General features: G+C 40.2%; 1 long non-coding RNA gene across 1 annotated transcript; it reads right to left on the reverse strand.

Annotated features, from left to right (window-relative positions):
• Positions 1 to 5,066: 5,066 nt before the first annotated feature.
• LOC122662217 lies at positions 5,067 to 5,691 on the reverse strand. The gene is made up of 3 exons (XR_006332991.1): positions 5,464 to 5,691; positions 5,255 to 5,351; positions 5,067 to 5,146 (listed from the first exon to the last, which is right to left on the reverse strand). It is a non-coding gene; the product is annotated as an uncharacterized LOC122662217 (long non-coding RNA).
• Positions 5,692 to 8,713: the final 3,022 nt, after the last annotated feature.

Genomic DNA, 8,713 nt, shown 5'->3' on the forward strand with positions numbered 1-8,713 from the left:
CATAGAAATAAGCACACATCCCCCCTTGCTGCCCTACACCTGAGCACACACACCCCTTGCTGCCCAAGACCTGAGCACACACCCCCCTTGTTGCCCTACACTTGAGCACACACACCCTCCTTGTTGTCCAATACCTGAGCACACACACCCCTCCTTGCTGCCCTACAACTGAACACACACAGCCCCCCTTGCTGCCCTACAACTAAGGACACACACCCTCTTGCTATCCAATACCTGAGCACACACCCCCTTGCTGCCCAATACCTGAGCACACACACCCCTTGCTGCCCTACACCTGATCAAACACCTCCCCCTTGCTGCCCAATACCTGAGCACACACACACCCCCTTACTGCCCTACAACTGAGCATACACCCCCTTGCTTCCCTACACCTGAGCACACCCCCCCTTGCTATCCAATACCTGAGCATGCACCCCCCCCCTTGCTGCCCTACAACTGAGCACACACACCCCTTTGCTGCCCAATACCTGAGCACACACACCCCCTGCTTGCTGCTCAATACCTGAGTACACACCCCCCCTTGCTGCCCTACAACTGAGCACACCCCCCCTTGTTGCTCAATACCTGAGCACACACACCCCCTTGCTGCCCTACACCTAATCACAAACCTCCCCCCCTTATTGCCCAATACCTGAGCACACACAACCCCCCTTGCTACCCTACAACTGAGCATACACCCCCCTTACTGCCCAATACCTGAGCACACACCCCCTTGTTGCTCTACACCTGAGCACACACACCCCCTTGTTGTCCAATACTTGAGCACACACCCCCCCTTGCTACCCTACAACTGAGCATACACCCCCATTGCTGCCCAATACCTGAGCACACCCCCCTCCTTGCTGCCCAATACCTGAGCACACCCCTCCACTTGCTGCCCTACACCTGAGCACATAACCCCCCCTTGTTGCCCAATACCTGAGCATTCCCCCCCTTACTGCCCTACAACTAAGCACACACCCCCACCCCTTACTACCCTATACTTGAGTACACATCCCCCACCCCTTGCTACCCTACACATGAGCACACACACACCCCTAGAAGAAATGATACAAACAGGAATTCTTTGTCAGTGATAGACATTGTGTAGCTTACTGGAGGTATAAACAATTTATTTTTGCCTTCAATGACCTTTGGTTGAAGATCTGATAATATTTCCATTTCTCTCAAATCTAGACGTGCATTCACATTATCCTTTGATTTTTCTTATAGATCCAACAACGTACCAATGATACTATCACAAACGTTCTTCTCAATATGCATCACGTCTAAATTGTGACAAATTAGATTATCTTTCCAATACGACAAGTCAAAGAATATACTCTTCTTCTTCTAGTTATGTGGAAACTTTGGTTGTTTTAACCGTCTTCGCCTCTTCTTCCCATTCTTTTTATTATTTTTTATTTCATCATTTTCTTTTCCAAATAGGGGAAATTGAACACCTTGTAACTGTTCCAATATGTTGTTCCCCAATAATGGCTTTGGCTGGAGTCCATGTTCCTCATGGTCATCAAAATTCCTTTTATCACATCGAAATTTGTGATCTTGGGGAAGGAATCGGCGATGGCCCAAATAACAGTGTTTCCTACCATACTTTAGCCAACGAGAAGAAGTCTCGCTATTGCAACATGGACAAGCTAAAGCACCTTTAGTACTCTAACCGAAAAGGGCTTCATAAGCCAGAAAATTGTTAATGGTCCATAACAAGCATGCTTTTAGCACAAATTTCTCCTTCTTATATGCATCATAAGTCTTAACTCCATTGCACCATAATTCTTTCAACTCTTTTATCAATGGCTGCAAATATATATCTATATCATTCCCAGGCTGCTGATGTCCAGGAATAAGCAAAGTAAGAAAAATGAAGTCGAGTTTCATGCACATCCATGGTGGCAAATTATAAGGCATCACCAATACAGGCCATGTGCTATGCTTTGAGCTCATCAACTTGAACGAGTTGAATCCATCACTTGCTAACCCAAGTCTGATATTACGAGGCTCCTCACTAAAAGTCAGATACAGCTTATCCAATGCCTTTCATGCTTGCCCGTCAGCTGGGTGTCGTAGCCTTTGATCATCTATACAATCATCGTGATGCCATCTCATATTTAATGAGATTTTAGACGACATGTACAACCTTTGCAATCTTGGCATCAAAGGAAAATGGCGTAATGTCTTAGCCAGGATTTTCTTGTCCTCAGATGTATATCTTGATGTGCCACATTTGTAACAAGACGCGGCTTTGTCTGCTTCCTTCCAATATAACATACAATCATTTTGGCAAACATCTATCTTGTTATAATTGAGCCTCAAATCCTTGATAATTTCTTTATTTCGTATATATTCTTTGGCAACATATTTGGCTCTGGAAGTGCCTCTTGCAACAAGTCTAAAAGCATTGATAATGCTTTGTCGATCATTTTGCAGAGGCACTTTATATGATAAAGACGTAGAATGAAGGACAATCTAGTAAATTTCACACACCCTGGATACGTCTCCTTTCCTGCATCTTCAATCAATTGCTCAAATTTATTTGCCTCTATACTTGCCCCATCGATACGATCATTTGTATCACAATCTTCAACTTCTTCATTTGTATTTCTTCCCCGCAGCTCATCTAATATGGTGTGTGTAACATCATTTGTTTCACTTTCATCTTGTACTATAGTGTTAATACGGTAATGTGTTTGTGATGATGTACCTTCCCCATGGAAAATCCATTTTGTATAATTCCATAAAATTCCATCACAAATCAAATGTTCTAACACTTCATTTCTATTCATCCACAGTTGATTTACACACTTTACACATGGGCATAAGATCTGATCCCCTATGGATGCACTAGAAAATGCATATTCTATGAATTTGTCGACCTCAAGTCTGTATTGTGAAGACAACCTGAAAAATGCATCCCTTGAACTTCCAATCCAATTCCTAGACATGGTTTCCATGTGTAACTGCTAAAAAGAAAAAATCCTTAATATTAAATGTCATTTTGCATATCTCCTTGTCGTCCACTAACATGAAGAAATAATATGGTCAAGACAAAAGTTCAGCGATGAGATCACATAGAAAGCTAGACACAAGTGCATTGATCAAAGAATTAAACAACCAGAGAGCCAGATCAAAACATCAGACAATTGCTCATACAAAGCTTTGGTACCAAAACAAACCACAAAGAACAGGTTAAGGCCCTTTGAACTTTACCATTCAATTATTCATCATACTCCTCAAAATTGCCACAAGATCATGCGTCCAGCAAGTGACCCTCTAAATGCAATTCAAGTATGTTGCAATCTATGATGAGTATGAGACCATCTCTTATCAACCCCCACTCCCCAACCCCCCAAAAAAAAATATATAAACCAAAATGACATTTGTAATGTGCATTCTCAACACCGACAACAATGGGGACCATTCTTTGCAAAATCAGAATCAATTTGCTGAAAATTCAATATAACATAAGACTTCAATGTAACAAGATTTGAGATAAAAAATCCACTCACTCACTCTTTGCTGCCCGTACACACACTCACACACTCATCCCAGCCCTTGCTACCCCTACACATACACATACACATTCACCCCCACCCCTTGTTGCCCCTACACACACCCACACAGTCACCCCCCACCCCTTGCTGATCAAGTACACATTGTGTACCGAGTCTATTAATCATCCTTAGGAGGGGTATTTATGAACCCACACACTCACCCCCACCCCTTGCTACCCCTACACACACTCACACACTCACTCCAACCCTTGCTGCCCCTACACACAATCACACACTCACCCCCACCCCTTACTGCCCCTATACACATTCACACACTCACCCAAGCCCTTGCTGCTCCTACACACACTCACACACCCACACAGTCACCCCCACCCCTTGCTACCCCTACACACACCCACACAGTCACCCCCACCCCTTGTTGCCCTACCAACACTCACACAACTTCTACACTCACACACTCGCAGAACCAGATTGGAAGACAAAAAAATCAAACAAAAGAGTATTTTCTAAAATTCCATCTAAGATCCCATTTCCTTGACTGCCAACTATTTTGTCTAATTCACACACCCACACACTCACCCCCACCCCTTGCTGCCCTACCCACACTCACACACTCACATAACTCTTAGTGAGTAAAACCTTTCACTCACTCTCCCCCTCTCTCATTTTATTTAGTCTGAATTGTCTGGGGCAACCTTTTCTTGTGTCCAGCAATGAGACCAATACCACTACATGTGATAAAGTTTTGATTATTAATGGACTCGCATGGTTGTTATATATGGATCTCCACTTACCAAGGATAAGGATAAATGATTTGAAAAAGTATTAGTACATAAGAGAAGGAATCTGCTTCTGTGTAGCCGAGGCAACTTTTGCAACCCAAATGTAGGTCAAGTTTTTTGTTAGATACGGCTACTGATCAAGCACACATTGTGTACCGAGTCTGTTAATCATCTTAATTTAGGAGGGGTATTTATGAACCCACACACTCACCCCGGCCCTTGCTGCCCCTACACACACTCACACACTCTGTGTTACAAGCTAAATAACCTAGAAAATCTGTGAAGAAGAGTGGAGGACAGAATTACTTTTATTTCCCTTCTAAAGTCTCTGACCCCATCTATGATTTATTTCCCAGCTCCCAAACCCACCCCCTATTCACTCACCTTTACTTCCTAATCACAAGCACATATAATGCAGACCTATTTTCCATAAACCATCTAGTCAGGATGCAATATTGCAATTGAATTCTATAGTTAATTAGAGCAATCAAGTCCATAGTGTTTAAGTAGAGTTTACAAACTCAAACTTTAGAGCTATTATCAATATCTGTGTGAACTCACTAACCAAACAAAGGCACTTGTAAAGAGAGGAAGCCAAGTAATTAATAATTTTTTGCTTTCCACTACTATCATGGGGAAGAGAGAAGAGACAAAAGAGAAGGGAAGGGTGTTGTGGGGAATTTCAAGCTCAAAGCCACTCTGAGTGGTGGGTCATAGTCATGCCTTGCAGTTCCTACTATCCTGAATGAAAGGTTCTATTACCATGTGTTGGATTGGTAAGAGCAAGTAAATTTGAGGAACTCAGCAATGATCTCTTTAACTTCTGCTCTACTGTTGGAAGACCCACAGACAAATAAACTCAAGCAGTCAAAACCATATGACAGAATACAAATTTTTTATTTTTGGGGGTGAGGAGGGGAAATTAGGAAATGGCAATACCTTCGGTTAACACCACTAGGAGGTCACTGAAATTGCTAATTAGAACTTCCCATCTCACATGGATCTTAGAGCCCTTGTTCAACCACAAAAAGAAACCCTAGAAGTGGAAAAATTGAAGCTCACATTTAGTTAAACTCTTCCTTTCATCAATATAAACAAAAAGAGAAAAATTAAGAAAAAAAAAAAAAAAAAAGCTTTTGGAATATTACCTGTTGGCGATACGATCCAATCACAAGATATTTGGAAACATTCCAATTTGTTTCCAAGCTCAATTCTGGCTTATCCTGGAATCCATAAAGAACAGAACCTTTCTTGGCACTATCAATCACCTGAATCTGCTATATAAAGATTGAACTTATCTTCAACAAACGTGATGTGCTCGGTCCGAGCACCATTCGACAATTCCCAAAATATCCATAATGTAAAATTAGTGATACTGTAGAAAGAAGAGAAGACAACTCTCCTAATCTTAAATCATCATCTGCTCCTAATTTTTTCAATTCATTGCTGGTAACGCACAAGGGTGGGAGAGGGGTTGTAGAGAAAAGGGGTTCGACTGTCCACCTTCCACAACTGCTGCATCGTGCGTGTACGTAGTTCAGAGGGTGGAGGCGAGCTGTGGAGGAAGGATTAGGTTTGGAGTTGAACAAAATATGTTTCCAAGAGCTAGGAGAGCGAGAGAAGAATGCCTGGATTGAGATGTTGTGAGAGAGATTTTGAGAGAAAATAGGTTTTGTGTGGGAATGGGGTAGACAAAGCGGGAAAGGGAAGGGGCACCAAAAATATAAAGTTAATAATATCTAGTTGCCCTAAATAACAATCCACGACAGTTTCTGTTTTTGTGTTACTATAAAATAATATTTGGCTACGGTAATACTTTTACCGCTGCCATAGAAACGGTCGTGTATATTTGCACTTTATATCTGGCGACGATTTGTATTATGTCGTTGCAACAAATCGTATTTTTCGCAACGGTTATTTTATAACCGTTGTATTAAATATTTTTTTACAACACTAATATATTTTTCGTCGCCCTAAATGAAATTTGGCGACACTAAATTGGTGCACGTTGCTATAAATCATATTGGGCGACGGATTATATATTATCGTTGCTATAAATCATATCGGGCGACGGATTATATATTATTGTTACTATAAATTAAATAAGGTGACGAATGGTATACTACCATTACTATAAATTTATATTCGGCCACAGTAAGACTTTTAACCGTTGCCAAAAAGGCTTTTTCTTGTAGTGTCTCTCTGTTAGCAAAAACGCGTTTAAAACTCTGTTTAAAATGCGTTTTCGCTTTTTACCCTTTTAAACACGTTTTGCCATACGAGAAAAAATGGCAAACAACAAGCATTCTCGTTTAAAACACGTTTCCGTTTTTTGACGTTTTTTAAGACCTTGGACTTAAGTGACCAGATCTCTCTCTCCCAAACTCTGATTGGCCTGATTCTTTCACCAACGTAAATATGATTCGAAGGGCTACATTTTTCATGATATCACTTTCAACTCAAGGTCAATGCACGGATATCAAAATTATATGAGAATAGTGTCATTTTCTTTGTTCCAATTTTTTGAAATATAAACTTTTAAAACCGTACTGTCCATTTTTCATTTTTTACCGTTTAAAACCCATACCGTAAGACTCCATTTTTTTTTGTTCCCATTTTTGCTAACTATGCTTGGTCTTGCATGTCAAGGACCAGGCCTTCCTTGCAAGGGAGTCAGCCAAGTTATTTTCCATTGGATCTTTATCCCCTCCCCCCGCCCCAATCTCCCTAACAAGGGGGCACAATGACCACCCTACCCCTGCTCGAACACTCTGCCCGATTGGGGTCCACCCCCCATATTAGAGGGACTAGGGAACTAGGTCGGGCAGGGAACTGGAGCAAATAAGTTTCTCAATACCATTAGGAGAATACTGGTCACTTGCTACGCCATACTACTCGCTTTGATATTTTAGAACAAAACATGAGTGACATGATGAAGGAAATTCATATTCTCACCCAATCTTCTCGTGCTCCTTCCTCTAGTAACACTCCTCCACCTGCACCTCAGTAGTCTTCAACATTTTTTTTTAACCAATGGACTCCTTGTATAATCTTACTATTACATTTCAGTATCTACGGGTAGTTTAACTTAAAATATTTTGGACTCATGAATGGAAGTCAAATAGTATATTAATTATGAATGGTGCTCTCTGATGATTTTAATTTTATGTGATATGTACTCTACTACCCCATTCATGCTTGATAATGCTCATTGACAAGTGAAGCATAATTTCAGGGGGAGCCTCTTAACATTATGCTCACTTCAACATGTATAGTCTTTTTATCATTTGTCAACTTATTTCATTGCTCCATTTTTCACATTATTTTATCCTAAGCATAGGCTAGAGAGAAACCTTTTGCTTTTGTCTTCATTTTTGTTGATGACAAAAGGGGGAGAACTACGTATGATTCTACATGAACCATGAATGGAAGTCAAATAGTATATTAAGTATCAATGGTGTGTGTTCTTATGATTATGAATGATGTGGTTAAGAAATGCGATGCAAAAATAAGGATATTTTATCTTTATATAATGATTTCTCAAGATTATTAAATTCAATTATTTTGATGAGAATCATATGTATGTCATCATCAAAAAGGGGGAGATTGTTGGAAAATGTCCTTCTCCATAAAATAGTTTTGATGATAACAAGCACATGAAAAGTATTGACTACATATTTTAAGTAAATGATTATTGAACTAGTCCAGTCCAAACTTTGGAAACCATTAAAGATAAAAAAGGACTTAAAGAGTCATGATCATCAAAGCACATATGAAGGTTGAAGAACATTAATGAAAGAACACAAGATCAAGTAAATAAGAAGAAGATCCTAAAGGCTCATTTGAAGAACAAGAATGCAAAGAAGATTGAATATCTCATGGACCAAGTCGAGTGAAGAAAATCAAGGCCAAACTTGCACCCCAGGTTATGAAAAGTATTGACTACATATTTTAAGTATACGAGCGACAGGTATATAGATTCTATCAAGGGTTGCTCTTTTTATTCTACAATCTACCTATTCCATGCATCATGTAGGGAATTAGACTATATATGACTAGGATACGCCGCAAACTAACTTTGTAGGTTGTTTGAGGTTTGTGTTATAATTCTCGTTAGTGTACTCTATTTGATGTAGCATGCCTACAAAAGAGAAGCTCGGATTGTTTTGCGATAAATGACACTCTATATTAGTGTAGAGTTGTCATTCTTACCCTAGCCACCTTGCTTGTTTCTCATGCCGTGACGTGTGTTTAACCTAAGAATTGCCGAATAACGAAGGATTTATAGTATGACTATGTTAGTTACATTTTGATAGTATAAGATATCAGCTTCCATGATAAGAGAAGTCTCTCTGAATTCAACTTGAATTCTTATGTCCCCTTGGTATAAGATAATGT

The sequence above is a fragment of the Telopea speciosissima genome, chromosome 5 (assembly GCF_018873765.1).
Source record: "Telopea speciosissima isolate NSW1024214 ecotype Mountain lineage chromosome 5, Tspe_v1, whole genome shotgun sequence".
Classification (NCBI taxonomy): Eukaryota; Viridiplantae; Streptophyta; class Magnoliopsida; order Proteales; family Proteaceae; genus Telopea; species Telopea speciosissima.